We start from the raw sequence: 19236 nt of genomic DNA on the forward strand, positions 1-19236 counted from the left end.
ATTTCATTGTACAGACGTATAATATCATCTCCCTGATATCTGTTAACTGATTCTAGAGATTATAAAATTTAGTCCACTCTGTGGATAAAAATACATAAAACTAGAGATAACTTTTTATTTATGTCAAAATTAGAAAAAAACCCAAAATATTGATATGCATGTAATCTGAACTGTATGTTGACTTATATTGCAAAAATCAAAGCCAGTAATTGAAAAACTGATTCTCAGAACTGATGAAGTGGCAATCTTATATTGCTTTTTGATTAAAGTATGGTGATACCATATGAAAATATTACTACATTATGATAGGTCAGCTGTAAGTTGTATTTACAGTATTTCCTTAGGTAAGGTTCCCATTCCACAGTAGCTTAGCTACACTAACAGATGTGTAAATCAGAAAGAGTAGGGGTCCCTGGAGATGTCCCAATGGATGCGAACATCGTAAATATCACCACTGAAAGTAAGCAGGGGATGAGAGAGTGAGGAGTCACTTGCTAAATTTTGCCTCTGATTTAACAGAAGATGTGTCATGAAGGACACAGTAGGGCATTTATAGCACAACACATGTCGCCCAGCAGGTACATGAAGCAATTCTAGATAAGTCCAGACACAGCTGGAAAACAATTCATGGGTCTCGCAAGGAGAACGTCAGAAATTTTCAGTCAGAAAACGCATCTGTTTTTCTCCCTATAACTTAGTAATGGTGAGTGCCAAAGACTTTGTAACATTCACACAGACTGCCTGAATCCTGCTGACGATGAAAGGCTAAGGTCAAGCTTTGTACTTCTGGCACTGGCAACACATTTCAGGGCCTCCACAACAGAGCCAGAGAGATTCACTCATTGGGACGCCTGACCCACAGGGCAGTAAAAGTATGAAACAAGCAAAGAGGGCAAGTTCATATCTCAGTAGGGCACAGTTGGAGGACAGTTCATATTGGCAGGGCCCTAGCATGGTTATTACTCTATCCCTGCATAACTGTGCAGGAGGATGCTGACACATCAGAGCTCAAGTGAGAACAAAACCAACTGTCTCTCTGTGCACTCAGCTGTTAGAAACAGTTTAATTGGTTCCCGCTGTATACACGGCTGCAAAAGTAGCAAAGGACTGAAGTCCCCTCATGTTTGGTCAAGATCTTGCTTTCTTTCATCTGTTGTGCAGATGCTGATGGGGGTCACCTGCCTGGAGGGGGGTCAGCATTCTGCCAAATGGATTTAAGGAGGGTACTCACAGTCCAGGCATCCCAGCTTAATGGTCAGTGACTCAGTAAGAAAACCAAGATTGTCTGCACTGGTGGATGGCTCCATTCCTAAAGTTTGTAAGGAAGAATGATATCCTGGAAAAACTTCTCTACAGATGTATGCTGCTTTATCTAACAAACCCATTCCACCTAGTAGGGAAATTCTCTTACAACCATTATCAGCAATACCTAATTCCCATAGTCTCTTTACAGGCAAAAACCTAAATGAAGTGTGGAGTGTAGGAAGAATGGGAGGAGGTAACTAAAGGCTCTGGGAAGATATGAGGGAGGGAGTAAAAATGGAAAGAAGTACCCACTCTGCAATAAGGTGACAGTCTTGCATTCTGGGAGAAGTATGATTTTCATGAATATATGGCTTGTCTATAGACACAAGACTAAAAACAACATAATGATTAAAATTATGGTATAATATTTTAATTAGTAATTATGGCTTTGCTACACTAACACTTCAGAAGACATAAAGGTGTGTGAAAAAAATGGGTCTAACCTACCTGCAGTGAAAGTACTTATGTGATAGTACAGATCCTCATTAATTTGCAGGCTTCTGAGAAAATTGTGCCTCAATTTCCCAAAATCCACTAATATTTGTAAAGTATTGGAAATTGCTGACTTTATCTGCTATATATATGTGGTTTATCCTCACATTTTTATACAGTGTATGACTGCAGACAAGAAAATATTCTCAGCATTTAACTTCTGGTCAAATAGGAACAGTGCATTGACATGACCCAGCTCTATCAGAAACAATCTGACTAATGGTCCTACAATACCCACAGCATTCAGGACTTGATCTTAGACCAATGGAAAGTACAGAGTTTGCTGTATTGTAGGCTGATGATTTATTGACTACATGTTTTCAGAGGGAATGAACTGTTGTAACACATTAGGGGGAAAACAATGGATTTATGTTAAAGGAAAATCATGTTACACTTCTAGAAGAGTCCAGGAAACTTCTATGCAAGAATCAGCAGAGACAAAGATGCTTAAACAGTTCCCCAGTTGTTTCATTCCTTCTTGAAAAGGTTGTTTGCTTTGACCTGACAAGCAAAGGAGCAGAATTGGCAGGCTGATGTAGAACAACATGTATTCCCATGTATTTCTGTCACAGCCTTCTGGAGATTTGAAAGAAAACAGATGGCAGTGCAGGACCAAGAGCGTGCAAAGAGATTAATGATTTTTAAAGACCATCATGATTTACTTAAAAATATCCTAATTTTTTTATATTTATAAAGCACTGAGATTTCCTGGAAAATGGAAGAACTCAAAATATTTGCTAGTTATGAAAGTATCAGCAACCATATGCTACTGATGAGTATGCCTGTTTGAAATGTTTTAAGAAATGTTTAAGTGCAAATGAAAATACAAAACACCTCTAAAAAATAACTAGGGAAGGGTTAGCAAGTTAACTCTTTTCTGAAAAATTGTCACTCTTTGTAATCCACTTTTCAACTTTTCAGAACCAGCAGAGATGCTGATGCCTTTTTTCAATGTCAAGAAGACACAGACAGTGCTAAAAATGCAGGTATTGTTTCTTCACATGCATTCTTGACACTTAAAGGTGTCCAAAATATGAATAAGTTTCTGGAGGTTCGTGATGTGTCTGGTCAGCTTCCTCAGTCAACATCTTACAGATATGACTGCTGAAACATTGGAGGATCTTCACATTGTTTTCTCTCACAAAGACCACAAGAATATAAAATTGACTACATAGAGTCAGAAATCCATCTAAACCAGTACCATATCTCTAAGTAAAGGTCAGCTGCAGACATATAGGGAAAGCATATTAAAAAAACACATATAGTCTGATCCTACCTCTGCTCAATCCTTTCAGTTTAGGACTTGCAGATGGGAGTACAGCCAGATTATCATGTTTAAAAGTGCACACATCCTCCAATTCTTTTTTACCTTTTCCCACAGCTTTGTCTTAGGAGAAGAAAATATTGCCATGCGCTCCTAAACTTTCAAAGGTATGCTTGCATGATTTCTTCACAATAAATCCAACCTGGATTGTGCTCCTTTGCAGAAATGTTTCTTCTCTTTTGTGTGTCTGTGTTTGTGTACTTATTTTGTGAAACTGTCCTAGGAACACATCTTCATGTCAGATCTTATAATGTTAAATTGGACCTGATCATATTCTTCAAAGAGGAACAGGGGACTGTACAAGTTTCTATCACTTAAGTCTTCACAGCTCATTAATCCAATTCTTTAAGCAGCTAAAAAGATTGCCCCTCCAAACAGGAAACAATATGAAAAGCCCCCCTAGATCAGGCTTGTTCACTGCCTTGAATAATAAAAGCTATAAAACAATAGAAAGGAGTTCTTGTTTATGCCTCCTTTATAAAAGTCCTATACCAGGGAGACAGAATAGACTTGTTGGGTCTCACAAATCAGCTTTGTCCACATTTCAAAGAAGAGCTGGGCTGGCATATACATTACCTGAATTTTAGTTATGTTGGGACACAGTGAGGAGAAAAATACTCCACAACAAAAACAAGTGTAAACTTCAAAATTCAAGAGAAGAAATACCAGCTTGAGCAAATATTACTGGGAAGTCAGCAAGCACTTGTTATTCAGGGATGAAGCCTATTTCTTCCTTGCTGCCAAAGTTTTTCACAGTTCCTCAAGGTTACCTCTATTTCCATTTTCACAGTCTAAACACATCCTTCTGATCTCCAGCTCCCATTCCTTGAATTCCAGCAAGTCTTCCGATCTCATCCCTTTCTTATCTACTTCCTTCTTTTTACCTGAAGTTGGAATTTTTCACTTCAGAAAAGTCTTATCAGTGGTAAAAACCTGCTCTATTGTCAGAATAACTTTTCTACTAAATAAAAAAAAAAAAAAACCCTGAGCTTTTCCTGGTCAGTTTTGCTTCTCCATGTTACAGAATCACAGAATATCCTGAGTTGAACAGGACCCACCAGGATCACTGAGTCCAGCTCCTGGCCCTGCACAGGACCATCCCCAAGAGCCACACCATGTGCCTGATAGCAATGTTCAAATGCTTCTTGAGCTCTGTCAGGGTGATGCTGTGACCACTGCTCTGGGGAGCCTGTTCCAGTGCCCAATCACCCTCTAGGTGAAAAACCTATTTCTCATATCCAATCTAAATCTCCCCTGATACAACTTCAGGCCATTCCCTCAGGTCCTGTCATTGGTCACCATAGATCTCATCCTGTAAACTCCTACTATTAGAAGATATTATCTGACACCATAGAGATCACCAGAGAAGCCAAAATCCCAAGTGTTGAAATACCGTGTAGGAAGCTGAAAATATATATCTAACAGGGGGCATGAATGTTGAGCAACATATAAACCAGACACAAAGCTTAAGGGAGGGAAAAGCTTGTTTGACCATCACCAGGTACCCATTTAACAACACAATCCACTAAGACAGCTTGAGGCTTCTCTACCAATAGCACAGCCCAGGGTGTGATGTGCTCCTGTACCTTCCTGGTTCTCAGCAAATCACAGCTGGGAACATCCTAGCAAGAGAAATAAACCATGAGGACAGAAGTGACACACCAGAGCTCACGGGAGCTTCCAGCAACATGGGACACATTCGTCTGTGCCTTCCACTGCTGTAAACCAACAGTAGTTCCAGTAGTTTCATGGCCCTTCAGAGAGTTACTCTGCTGTAAGAAGTATGTGAGCAGAATCAAATGCACTCTGTAGATTTGCCCAAGTCCCTCAGCCAGCATTTCAAAAACAGCTTATAATTTTGGCTGCCTCAATTTTTGAGTCTCTTGGTGTCTTAAAAGACACTAAAAATAAAGAGCCAAAATTACAGGTTACTTTGCACAACTTGGGCCTCAGTTTCTCTGTACTAAGTTCTGATGTTACTTGGACTTAGAATTGAAGCATGGAGTAAGTTTCTTGAACAATACAAAGCTCCAGAAAACTTTCACTGGATGAGAGCTGACTTGCACTCTCTGTGTCTCAGGTCACTCAGGCGGGAAGACAACAATTCCTTGGCCTGATAACAGACTTGTGCCAAACAGAAGTAATGTCATTGTTAAGTGGAATTGCAGAAATATGATAAATTATTCAGACCTACTGCATGTGTGCTGAAAACTACCAGTTTTCTGCACATGCCTGAGTTCAAATGAATCTGATATTAGGGATCACAACTGGCAAATGGAAAAGCCACATGAGACACCACTGTCAATAATCAACAAACCAAAAAGCATGGGAAAATACACATAAAATCTTTCGTCCAATGAAAATAAGAGCAGTCAGCTTTCTTTTAATTTAGGAACATGCTGTGCTTGCCTGGGGGTTGCAAGGGCAGGGAAGGGAGAGAGGGTCAGCTCTCCATAGGACTGACCCAGGTTTGAAAATTCACAGCAACTAAAGTGCTGAAAGCCAAGCCTCCCACACATCCTTCCCCTATGTGTCAGGAAATAGTGTCCCCTGATTGCTCAATCTCTAAGTCAGATGGCTGGCCTGGAGGGAATACATGGGTTTTTCGGATACCATCAGACCTTGGGGGAATTTTATATCGACTAAAGCAGATGGAGCAAACCCAAACAATTTTGGAGATCCCTTCAAGATGCTGTTCAACTCTTGATGAGCCTCCCTATCAATGAAGTACAGTAAGTGCACCTCATATCTGTACTTAGCAAGAAAAATTTTTGTGACTGATTTTCAGGATGAACAGAACTATACATAAGAAGCACAACTAAAAAAAACCCAGCAGTGATAGCAGCAGACAAGTGATATGGTATGGTAAAGCCACTAGGCTATCCAGGGAATTTGCTTACTCAGCTCTGTGAAACCATGAGACCTCTCTTCGTAACACATAATATAGACTTTTAAAACCTCACTGGCTACACTGACTGTCATAAGCTGCAACAGGCAATAGCTCTCTGTTCCACAAAACAAAACTGAAAAGATGCCTGCCTTGTTCATATTGTGTTTTTTTTAATCTTGCTTCCACGGTAAGTCCATCCATAGTTGAACTAGCAATTTCCTGGCTAGTACCATCTCATCCAAATTCAAGGATGCTAAAACCCATGCATTCTCATTGGAACTGAATTTATGTCTTGCCAGGTCAATATCTCCTTTCCCAGTTTTCTTCCCAGCCTTCCACTCAGTGTGCAACTTTCCTGTTGAATTATAACTGACAGCCCACAGGGAATTTCCAGACTTGCAAATCCCTACAGGTAGTGTTGGTAACCTATTGGATGCTGAGACAAAAGAAAGAGAGAGGAATAATGAGACAGACAGGAAGCAGTCAGATGAAAACAAATATGGAATTATCTCCTCCTTAGTTCCTCTTCTTACCCTCTCAGCTTTCAGCAGTTCTGAATATATGAGTCCTAAATTGCCTAAAGTACTTCAGAGAGACTAACTGTTGAACCAGGTAAAAAGTGTTTGTGGCTGCAGACACTTGCCTTGGCTGTGATGGCTCTTAATTTTTTATTGGGGCATAAAGATTTCTAACAAGTTACTAAATTCCTTAAGAAATTTTTTTCTTTTACATTGCTAGCCAAAGTGATTAGGATTTTGTTAAGAAAAAAAAAAAGCAGCTTCTTGGAAAAGGAGGTGCTAGGCCCACTGGAAACAAAATCTAGTAAGAAATAAATGGGGTAGAGGAAAAAAATTAGAATATGTCACAGCAAAGTAGCTCAGATCCCAGTATGATTCCTTCCAAGTCTGAAGACTTCACTTCCAAAGTACATCCTTGAAGGATCTGCTTTTTGAGATCCTTGCAGGATCTGCTTTTTTTTTTGTATCCTTATACATGCATCAGTACAGCTGCTTATTCTCCAGTTCATGATTTGCATAGCATGGCATCCCTTAGTGGGGATTAGACCTTGACCACCTGCCCAGTAAAGGCCATCTCCATTACATTAGCCAGCACTGTGATTGCATCAACCTGTAGTTGTTTCCAGCACAGCTAACTACACTTGCTCAATTTTGATATGCAGTGGAGATCACAGTAACCCTCCTTCCCTTCAGTCCTCAATTTTCCTCTTTTTTTGCCTTCTCCCTGCCCCAATAACCCACTCTGCCACCCTGAAGAGGAAAAGTATTTGCAGACTTTTCCCATTATCAAAACAGCCTGATGCAGGGAATGCTGACTTGCAGTGGCCTTTCTTGTGACTGCTTGTTGGCTGAAGCCAATTGCTAACAGCATGGGGACTTGCATTGTGCAATTCACATGGCTTCTGCTCCTCAGCCCAGCTTTGTGTTTATGCTCAAGGGCATCATCTCTCCTTCCAGAAACTGCACAGGCCAACAATGCTCCTGCTGGCCAAGAGTTTTCTACAGTTACAAGTGCTTGCAAAGTGTGTCATCTTCATACAGGAGGCCTCAAACTGTTCCTGGGGAAGCAAGCTGCTTCTGTCATGGATCTCATTAGAAAAGATGCCAATGAAAAGGACAGCTGCCTACACAGCTGTCCCCAGAATTGCTCCCTTCTCCACTTGAAGAATGAACAGACACCCAGGTGTGAGATTGTTTTCAATCTCACAGGAGGTAAGGTTAATTAAATGCATCATTGAATTTTGATTGCAAATAGATACAGCTGTGTGCCCCACTGAAAACATCATCTTCTTATGGAGTTGGCTTGGGAATCTCCGGACTGCAGAGGTATAAAAAAAAAAAAATTAATAAGAATCACTACTTTAGTTTGGACTAGGACCAGGTGCCTGTATCAGTATCTGCTGGGAGATTCTCCTTGTAGTAGGTGACTTGTTCGTGTGTGACCCTGTTATATCTAGGTTTTAGATGTGAGAGACACCTCTTCTCTGCAGAAGCAGAGGGTTCTTTGAAGAGCCCTTAGTATCAAGCAAGTACAGGCTGGAGGTGCTAAATTTGGCAGATTTAACCAAGTGACTCCCCTGACTTGTTTTAGTATTTTTATCACCAGTAGCCTGGCAGAGCAGGAGAGGACTTCATTGTCAGGGGCCAAGGAATTGCCTGTCATCCTCATAAGGAAAGAGGAACTGCTTGCTGCACAATATGACAAGGGATTAAAGAGTTAAAAAATAAATCCCACATTGTGAAGTTGCCTAAGGAAGTTGATTTTTGCCTAAGGCTTATTTGGGATTTTCCTTTCCTGCTACCAGAACATGAACTAGCTGAATTTCAGTTAATTTTGTAGTCTTCTAAAAATATGACCATCCCCTCCTCACTCTCCTCAGACCTCCCTCATCCCCTGTCACCCCCCTCCACATAGAGAAGAGTGCAAAAGCCTGCACTGTCTGCATACCTTTGGGAGAAGCAATCAAACTAAACCTGAATTGTGTGTGCTGCCAAGCTGGCTTCAGGATATGTCAGAGGAGGAAAAAAAAAAAAAAAAAAGAAAGAAAGGCAATCAGTACTTGCAGGGATTTGTTCTTGAAAACAAGCAAAAACATGAGGAGCTTTGCTGCAGCAGCTGCACTTACATTGTAGTAGCCGTGTCTCTGCGCGGATCCTCCCTGTTCTGCAGTCCCGTAATCCACACAGAGAAATGCCTGTACTGCTCCTCTTGCTGCCACTGCTGCTAGAGTGAGACTGGAACTGGTGCTGTTTTCACTTTCAGACCAGCCTCTCTCTCCAAATCCTCTGACGTCAGACAGCCTGCAAGAGATATTTATGGAATGAACAATCTAAAAGTTTTTCTAGGTAGATTTAAAACTGCAGTTTTGGCGGGGAGGGGGGGGGGAGGAATCTGGAATTTTTGCCCTCTTGGATAGAAAACCCCTCTAAGGGGTTCAGGGAGAAAACTGTGGAGAACTACAGATGTGGTTGTATAAGTCCCTGGCAAAAGGCAGTACCTGTACTTTTCTGTCCGTGGTATATTATATCCACACCCAGGCTGTAACTATCTGTCATGAAAGTCCCCATTTGGAAAGTGGTTTTCCAGTCTCTCAGCTGTGCTTAAACAGGGTTTGAATCAAGCATGACACAGAGGTCTCTCACAGACACATTCCAAGGCCACAGCCCTCTGCTGTGTCCTGCCTTTTACTGGATTTAAGTAAAACAGGACTGAAACAGAGCCTTCCAAGCATCGTGTCCACATCCTCTTTCAGTCTGGCACTAACACCTTTTAGCTGGATTTTTTTCTCAAGCATGTGGGCTATTTTGGCCATCCCTCTTAACTTCAGAATATCTTCTCTAGAAGTTTTGTCATCTCAGATAAATACCAGCTCAGGAAATCTATTTATTTTTTGATCTCTCTTATGCTCTGCCTATTTGCATCTTTCTATTATTCCTTTGCTGCTGTACAGCATGACACTTTTCCCCTGCTGTGAAAGCCACTTAGGTGTTATGTGGGACAGAAGAGATGCTAGAGCAAAAACCGAAACAGTATTAGCATTAATGTTAATCAGTACTTGAAGAGTGAAATGCTCTAGTGGTATAATCCTGCTGAGGTAAGTGGTGATAAATTTGGACTGATCAGACCTCTTTGTCTTGTATTTAGAAGCTGAGCTTGGCTGTAAGCCTGTAAGTATCAGTAGTCCCATCTAAGAGAAGAAACAAGTCTGAAGGTGAAGTGATATATGGTGAAAGTCCTTGAGTGAGCTTTGCTTGATTACAGACAAACCTTTTTAAGAAGTTCAAAACTTACTCAACATTTTCTGCAGGAGTGTACAAATGTGCTGCTATTATAAGCAACTGGGTTTGGGTTTTTTTTATACCACATCATTTCCATTTGTAGGCAGTTAAGAAGTATATGTCTTGGTACCACTTTTGGAGATGCAATTGCTATTTCAAAATGTGCCAAGATTCTTTTCTGTACAACTTACTAGCAGGGCAAATTTACCATTTGGAGCTGTGTGGACTAGATTTATAAATATATGCTTTCTCTTTTCTGCTCTAACATTATCACCTTCAAATCAATAAAAATCATCTGATCAACTTCAAAAGGCTTAAAATCAAATTTTCTCCAATAACTTTCTAATGGCAGCTTTCCCCATTCACTGTAATATCACTATGGCCAAAAGCTTTGAGATACATTCCAGAAAAAAAATGGTGCCTCTTTGAAGAGATTTCCACTTTGATACTTACAAAATAGGTCTAAGAAAGTAGCAGATGGAGGAGCACGAAAATTATCCCAGTTCCAAAGCAGTATTCAGTCAAGTGAAGGAAGTAAAATGTTTTTGTATATAAAGAAAAAAATTAAAAGATACCCAGTTTTGACAGTGCAGTCCAAGCACTGACCAAGTGGTGTTTTTGTCCCCTCTGGCTATGAGATTTGTCACTTGTCTACTTAGCATCAACAAAGATCACTCAGGGATGAGTCCCTGCCTTGTTATGCTGCACGCTAATCTTATTAAAGATCAACCCTGGAGTTACATTGCTACCTGTTGGCAGTTTGTCCCATGGATATCCAGCAGGAACTCTGAAGGGCAGACTGATTCAGGGCTTTTCTGTAGGATACACAAGCTATTCCTCGCAGGGAGTTCCTCATCACACCAGATTTATTTGACTCAGCTCCTCTAATGCACAGTAGAGGCTCCTCGTGTTTGCTAAAGATGAGATGGCTATCCATGACTCCTCTTTCTTCTGTTTAGTTTATAAGATTATATTACATCTTCTCCCCAGAGAGTAGAGTAGGAGGAACACGGAAATCCTAACCATCACACAGAAGTAAAACGTGAATAACCACAGCTTGTCTTACAGGCTGAGCCAAGAACAAAATGGTATTCCTTTATTTTGAAAGATTTTGCAGAAAGATTGAAATGCCAAGAGACTGAAATGCTCTGTTTGCTCATATGTGACATGGACAGTGACAGTTAACCTGTGTCCAGTAGCACATTTAATTTCTGTCCTGAAGTGATATGCCCCTTACCATGTAGTTGTTAAGGTAGAAATATTCATCCCATCAGAAATGCTGTAACATTCCAGCTACTGTGGACTAAGACAGTATCTCTATGAACCTGTTACATTTCTATTGGAAAATGAAAGGTAGAATAGCCAGTTGTATGGTTGTATATTCATAGCCTCTGCATTGAATCCCACAGGAGTCAATCCCACAAAATGCCACAGAAGCCCTTTCTGGAACACAACACCATGATATGAAGAGCACAAAAAAATCCTCTGTGGGCAATCTGTACTCCTGTTTCCTATACTTGAGAACCCTCTCCATTAGATTGGGAATGTGCGTGCAAGAGATAAAATTGTTTAATTTTAAACAGAATTTATTTAAACCAGTATTTCTCCCAAAAGACACTAGAGACAGGCACTTTTGGAGGGTGAGGAGGATCAACTTTGGGCACTGGACCAACACAAGCATAGGCACTACTCAGCCCTAAAACACAGAGAAAATACAGAGAAACCTCTGCATCACTTGCACATGACTGAAACAAGACCGCATGTGCTCCTCAGATCCAAACCAGTCTAATGCATGTTCATATGCGCAACTGTAGAAGTCCAGTTGTCACTCCCTTAGTGCTACATAACAAAATAATAAACCAAAGGAAATGAAACTCTATTAAAATACTATTCTTGCTGCCATAGTGGAACAGGCCATTCAGCTGTACACTGCCTTAAGCAGTGGTTAGATACCTGATGATTCAGAGCATGAAGAATGGAAAACACACTACATCCAGCCAGTTGTGGGCTGGAATATTACGTAAGGATGAGTGGTTGAAGAGAGAAGAGAAATTCTTTCTTGAACCCCATAGTTGATCAGTTACACATTTAAGTATGATGTTATTTCAGATGTTGGGGTTTTTTCCCTTGCACTTGTATTGCTATGTATGTTATTTCTGCATATATTTCAGTTTGGGAAACTCCCAGGTTTTTTTCCAATCCACTGAATTCAGGAAAAGCAAATTTATGGCATATATTCAAAGAACAGCACACACCAAAGCATGCAGAGAGCTCCGTTTCTGTCCTCAGATGCACACAGCCTTGGCCCTAGTTTTGAAATCCACCCAACGATTTTCATTTAATTTTGAATGATGGAATTCTATTTACTGTGTACTCTTGGCCCTGGATTTATTTCTCCATTCCACTGACCAGAGGGAAACTACCTTGTAGTCTTGTAGATATCTTCATTTCCAAGGCTTGAAGCAGCATCATGGCTTAGTAAACAGTTTAAGTGTTTGGAAGGAAAGGTGGTGATGTATTGCAGATAAACATGTGCCAGAAAGAAGGATTGTTCTAAGACACTACCACAGCTACCTCTGAATTGTATAAGGGATCATAATCTAATGAGGAAAGGGGGAAGAAAGCACTTTCTGGAGCTATACAGTACGTACTTGAGGAGTTTCTTTAGCCACAAAGGACCATGCAGAGCCCAGCAAGTGTCTGAGTATCATAATCAATGTAAAGCACTGAACTGACAGCATTTTAGACTCAGTTTCCTCCAGTATCAGAGGCAACACAAATTAAGAATCAGTGGAAAATGAGGCTCACACAACAGAAGGAATTTTCAAATTAAAAGTAATGCAGTGTTAAGTACAGTAAGACTTAAAAAACCTTCATCTCTGCAGTACATTGTGACTGAACTCAAATTCTGAGGCACAGACTGGACTTCTCAAACTAATCAGCAATTTAGATGGATAGTATTCATACATGAGAGTAGACAGAAGGCAGCACTAGCTGAGAACACCCTGCCTCCACTACCAACAGAAGATGAGGCAGGAAAGAGTGAGCTTCGTCCCACACAGGGAGCTGTGGCTAGGCTCTGACTCCTTTGCAGAAGTCAACTAGACCAAAGAGAATTGAGTAGGCAAGACTATTTGGACAGTTGGTAACTAAAATTTTTCTGCAGAGATATAATATCAGAATTAAACAACATTTTGTAATATATCACAGCCTGACTAGCTATTCCCAGCACTATCTTAGCTCCATTTTGTTTTCCACCAAAAACTGTATAGTGAATTCAGGTTAACCAGGCTCCTCTGAGAGCTTTGTGGGATAAGTTTCTTGGCTTCTTTCATTCACATAATGTAGTGACAACTGTTAAAGTGGAGATGCTGCAAAGAAGCCGGAGAAAAACATATGCACTCAGTAGAAATGCCAGCAACTATATACCATATTAACAGCAATCATCATGTGTTACAGGGGAGCCTAGGTAGGAAGGAGAGTTCAATTCTATGGAATATATCAAATTTAAGTGTCTTGACTGGTATTTTTTTTATTTCCTAGACATTCTCTTTTCTTGCAAAAAGATTTATTTTTAAAAGACTCCAGGAAGCAAAGGGAGCCTATTAGACTGGCAATTATCCTGAGTCACTTCCTACAATGGTTTAAAACTCAGAAAATCTTTTTTGTGGGCATGAATGCAAAAGTACATCAGCGGCCCACAGAGTTGAACCAATAAACCTGAAAGGAGTAATAACTTACAGCTAGTTACATCACATTTTTAATTACATTGAAAGATTGTCAAGGTTGGAAAATCAAATGCTGAAAAATTATAAATAGCAAACACATTATGATATGGATATGTTTAGCCACTACCCATGTATAACAGCTGTGGCAGAACATGGGATGGGATCCAGCTGCCTGCATTTCAGTTTAAGACATTTAGCTCAAGACAACTCTCTCCTTGCAGCTCTTGCCACAGCTGATGTGAGCCTGATGCAAGCTCAGTGATGAAACAAGCACCTAAAAATGCAAGCACACAGCTGGAGCTGGGGCTGCAATTTTCATGCTTGTACACTTTTAGGTGTTTTGGTTCACCAGTGCTTATGCTCTTTACTGTACTTCTTTCTGTATTATTTGCTAATTAAAGACAAAAACAGTTCTAAAACTTTTGCCCATGTAATCCTACTGAATTTTTGAGATATGAACATAATCCCTAAGGTCCCCTGAATACAATTTTACTCCACTGCTCTCATGATATTGTACTTCTCTCCTCTTGTGAAGCTGCCATTTCAAGAAGCAATGCAATTTGGCCATGATATATTAATGTGTCTTCTCAGGCAGGAAAACAGGAAAGTTCTTGGCACAAGTATTCTTGGAATTTATACAAACTGCTATGCTTCAGCCCCAAGTTTTATGACCACACCAGCCAAAAGTGACCTTGTGTGCTACCCACCTGCAAAAGAAGAAATTAAGTTAGCCCGTCTATAGGATAAGAGCACAGAATCTTGACTGATAATGTCAAGAAACATTTCCTAATGTTTTATAATATAAGAAATGAAACAAGCAAACAGAACAAAATGAAACATATAGGCATTCTTTTTCTTCTGTATCTATGAAATACCACAACTAAGAAGTCATTCTCATGCAACATTTAACATTAATTGTGAACACTGTTTCTAGCACCTACACCATAGTCTATAGAAATGTGTCAACTTGCAGGATTAAACAGAAGGCCACCAAAATCCAGATTACATTTATTTCTTCCTAGACAGATGAAAACCTAGTGTTATAAATGAATGAAAGTTTGAAGACAGAATACTCATTTGAAGAATCAGGTTTTAGACTGGTCTTGAGGGGCAGTGAAATAAGACAAAAGTATAATCAGTCTTCTAGTGAAGAAAGGCAAGAAAAAACAGCTTTAGAAAAACACACTAAGCATACTGACTCCTCCAGAGTCTTACTCACTGCCGATTTACACATGGTTCAACATATTCAATATCCCACAGCACGAGGATTTTGTGTCTGAAGTAAGCCAATGATGTTGGGTGGGTGGGTGGGGGTTATATTATGTAATGGGATGGCTAGTGTGCTTAAAAAATAAAACAAAACAAAAAAAACCCCAAAACAACAGCAACAACAAAAAATAACAGACAAAAACATTTCACAAAAACACAGTGAGCTGGAAATGAGCTGGAAATTCTGAAAAATAAACCAAAATAACAATTTTCATATGTCTAAACCCAATGTCTCCCCAATCCCATACTGTGGTCTTTAGGATCCCAAACCAGCTTGAAATAAACAAAGTTGGGATGCTCGGCATGTTCTAAGACCAAGGTACAACATATTGTCAAATGTGCCCTAAAATAGTCCATTTTGTTCTGATATAACTATTTATAGAAACACACCATTGGTGAAATTATCAGTGATGAACTAGTTAAGATAAAATTTGTTAACTGGTTTCACAACAAAAAGCTATTGTACTTTTGAGTTGTAATTTCCTTTGATTATTTCAAGTATAGACAGAAAGGTGACAGGCTTAAACAAATATTTGTATAACTTTTTTTGTTCATTTCACAGATTTCATGTCATAAAAGTTGTTACTACAAGATTCTTGTCCCAGTTAGGTACAGGAATTATCTAAAACCTAAAAGTTTTGCTCCTTCTCCTCCCACCTTCCTCCCCCCACCATTAATCTGGCAGATCTAGGAAGGTATAACAATTTAATTGCTCTTGATCAAGTTTGTCAAGACGCCAAAACACAATTTGCTAATAAGATAAATTCTTCAAACTTCTGAATACTCAATAGTGTCTAGCTGACATATAAAATCATGCAATATCATGTTATATGTAAGAATTACAATATTGTGAAACTATAATAATAGTATGTTTAAAGGACGAAACACTTTCTAAAACCTTAAACATATGATTAGATAAACATTTCACCAGCTTAAATAATTTGAAAAATAGTTTGAGAGCTGGAAGGTATGGAAGGGCTTGTGAACCTGCAGGAAGAGATGAGGTTGTGTGGGGACTGTTAATCAGTGAATCACCACCACAAGATTACCAACAAACGACTGGCATCGATGCCTGGCTTCCCTGTAGAAGCTGAGTGAAGACATTTCTACTTCCTCCCTGTCTCTGAAACATGACAAAAACAACTCTGTATTACAACCAGCCGTAGTAGCTCTCTGAAGTCATTCCAAAAGCACGGGACCATTAGAGAGCAGTAATGTTTGGAAGAAGCAGTGGGGACCACAAGTGAGTGGCTTCTTTCACACAGAATCAAGGCCTCTGAGGATAGTTAACTTGCCTGAGAGGTTAGCCCATGAGCATCCCCAGAAATTAGGGAGTGTAAAAAGAGACCAAATGCAGGAGAATGATTAGAAATTGGTGAATTAAGTATTTTGTGACCCTTAGTGCTGACAGAAGAGCACAAAGCAGCTGACTGTGGCAAAGATGTTTTTTACAACAAATAGCTAAACCAGCTTCTTTTCTTCACACTAGTGTTACAAGTCAGATTTATTTAAAGTCGGTAAATCTCTTTGAGATCTTCCAATGGAAATTACTATTCAAGTTTTATAAAAATATTATATAAAGGAAAAGTTGCATTTATACAATGGATCTATGGGAAATCATTATTCTTCCATGCTTCAAGGATTGTTTGACAAGTTTTGAAATTATTTCTCTGGGAACTGATCTGACTTAAATGTGCTTATCCCTTGCCTTTTGTTAGCTCATGTTTGCATTTACTGTCCATTAATAATAGATGAACACAACAGCCTAAGGTACTTGATTCTTTTATGAACTGTAGATAATTCCACATTTCAGTCCTACATAACATCAACAGCATAGGGAAAACTGGAATGTGGCAAGAAGCCCAGGAAAAAGCAGGTTGAGTTGGATTGGGAATTAGCTGGAAGGATAATAATCCTGCAAGCCAATATTCATTAAGTAATTTTATGTGTAGCAGAATAAAATCATGATACACACTTGGCATCTGGAGACTTTTAAATGCTAAGAAAATATTTCAATAACTGTACAAATTGGTTAACAATTGTGACGCAAACCATTTATTTCTATGTGCCTTGATTCAACATTGTTCAGTTTTACTCAGCACTATTCTGAAACTCCAATACATAACTGCTTATCAGACAGCCTAGTTATTTTCTGAGATGTTATACAATCCTTCCTCCCATTTTCCTTCTGCAGCCATCATTTGCCCTATTTCTAAAGCATGTTCACTTCAGAAATATGGGCTTAAAATTCTGGGGGTGCTTTGGCATACACTGGGGCCTAGGTAAGCCCTATGAGGGCATGCAAATATACCAAAACTTTAAAACAAGAATCCAAACCAATTGATAACTAATAACAAAAGCAGATAAAAATTAGCATATCTAAATCGCTGTTATTGATTAAATTAATATATGTTCTTAAACTCTTAAATATGAGCCAAAATAACACTATCACCTGTAGGTACACAGTTTGTGGTAATTGGGAGTGGGGCTGCAGTTGAGCCTCATCCCCAATGGGCTACAGCTGTGAGAAGCAGGTGAGCAGCACTGACAGCAATGAGGCATGGAGTGCCCAGGGGCACTGAGCAGCCACCAAAGGGAACAGAGGGCACACAGGCGCAATGCATGAACTGAGGGGTATAAAAAGCTGGGCTAAAGACTAAGAAGGGCAGACACTTGCAGCCTTCTGAAGTGATGTTACTCAGTATGGGCGAATGCTTAAAACCTTCTGAAATTGTATAATAACGCTCTTTTTGTTGTGGCTATCTCAACTGCAGCATGTGCTGGGACAATCACCTTCCAAAATGTTTCATCCTCTTGTAGCTTGTGATTTGTACTAGACTGCATGGTTTAGTCATGTGACTCTTCCGATAAGCTGTTCTGTACAAACTGTAAATAATAAGCTCCACTGAAAAGCAGATGTTGTATTGCTAGCAATAACTTAGCTGCTGAACTAACCAAGTGACTTAACCAGGAGGACAGTTACATCTCAAGGGAGGCTTTTGTATTATCCCACATAAGAAATGCCAGTGCTACTCTATCTGGATGTCTGTTTATGAGTGAAGAAAATATTATTTATCTAAAGGTAGGTAGGAGACAAAGATTTGGGGTTGTTTCTTTTGTTTTTCAAGTAAGATTTTTTGTTCATGCATCTCGGTGGATTAGAATTGACCTCTGAAAATGTAATAGAGTTCCTACGTATCTTACTAGACTTATCCAATGCAAAATGGTTTCTTCCTAGTCCAAAAAATCATAGCCTTTTCAAGAACAGTAACTGTTAAAAATCTTATCTGTTGTTTTAAAACTGTTTATGTACTAGTCATTTGCAAGAAAAAATATATTCTGAAGTCTCAGAAATTAATTTATTTACTGCTAGAATTTTTCATTATTCATGTTAACAATCTGATATACCTATGTTTTCAAATATCATATCTAATATTTTATGCTTATTACCTCTAGAAAATCTGTCTGGTAAACCACTGACCTCCCCAACAGGTCACAGAATAATGCAAACTTGAGAAGAATAGGTCCTGATTTTGACAGCAGTTCTTCAGTAAAATATATACTATTAGCTTAATGATGACCTAACCTAAAAAATTGCTGCTGACATATATTCGTCCCTCAAATTAGTGCCAAGGTCTTTAGGAAGCTTACTCTCTGAATCAAGGATCCACAATATATGGAATTTAAACATGTGAATTTATAACTAACTCACCATCTTGGTTGTAAACAACCTGTGAAAGATTAAATCTCTTGACAATGCTTACAATGAGACTTCAGTGTGGAGAAGAAATAATGGACATAAAGTGTGGTACAGTTAGTAACTTAGTGGATTTTTTCTATTTTCACCTCTGGCTGGCTTACATTTCTTCTGTTCTCTTCAGCCATATGTGAGAAACAGGTAACATGGAGGTTGTGTTGCCTCTTTTTAAACAAGTCACTTGTGCTCGTAGTAATAGGGTCTGAGACACAGCTTTAATTTGATGAGGATTATTTTCAAATACAAGAGAATTGCAACTCACTAGTTCATTATATTCTTGGGGATTCATAAGTGAAAGGTTCTAGGGAAGTCTAAACAACAACTAAGTACACAATTCATGGGCAAGCCAGAGACAGAAGAACAGCACTGGGTAAATGAACATTTTGTATTTTAATATAGTTACTCAGACAAGAAGCCTGCCTCCTCACATTGGCAAATAACTCATATCTGCAATCCCTGGATACCAACCCTTCCCATTTATGAGATTTCTCAACTGCAGAAGCATAACATCAACATGTGACAAAATCATGCAGCCTTAAAAGTATCTGGCATTTGAAATGTAGAATCACAGAATGGCTGGGTTGGAAAGGACTCTAAAGATCATCTAGCTCCAACCTCCCTGCCCTGGGCAGGAACATATTCTACTAGGCCAGGCTGAATTTGCAATACTAGTT

The 19236-nt window shown here is 39.3% G+C and overlaps 1 protein-coding gene across 1 annotated transcript in view; it reads right to left on the reverse strand.

The window, feature by feature from the left end:
• The window catches only part of DAAM2 (dishevelled associated activator of morphogenesis 2), a 205576-nt gene extending 196801 nt beyond the window's left edge, over window positions 1-8775 (reverse strand). The window contains exon 1 of the mRNA XM_030235963.2: window positions 8656-8775. The gene's annotated coding sequence lies outside the window, so the exon portion shown is untranslated. The remainder of the gene's footprint in view (window positions 1-8655) is intronic.
• Between the last annotated feature and the right edge of the window lie 10461 nt (window positions 8776-19236).

The sequence above is a fragment of the Serinus canaria genome, chromosome 3 (genome assembly GCF_022539315.1).
Source record: "Serinus canaria isolate serCan28SL12 chromosome 3, serCan2020, whole genome shotgun sequence".
Lineage (NCBI taxonomy): Eukaryota > Metazoa > Chordata > Aves > Passeriformes > Fringillidae > Serinus > Serinus canaria.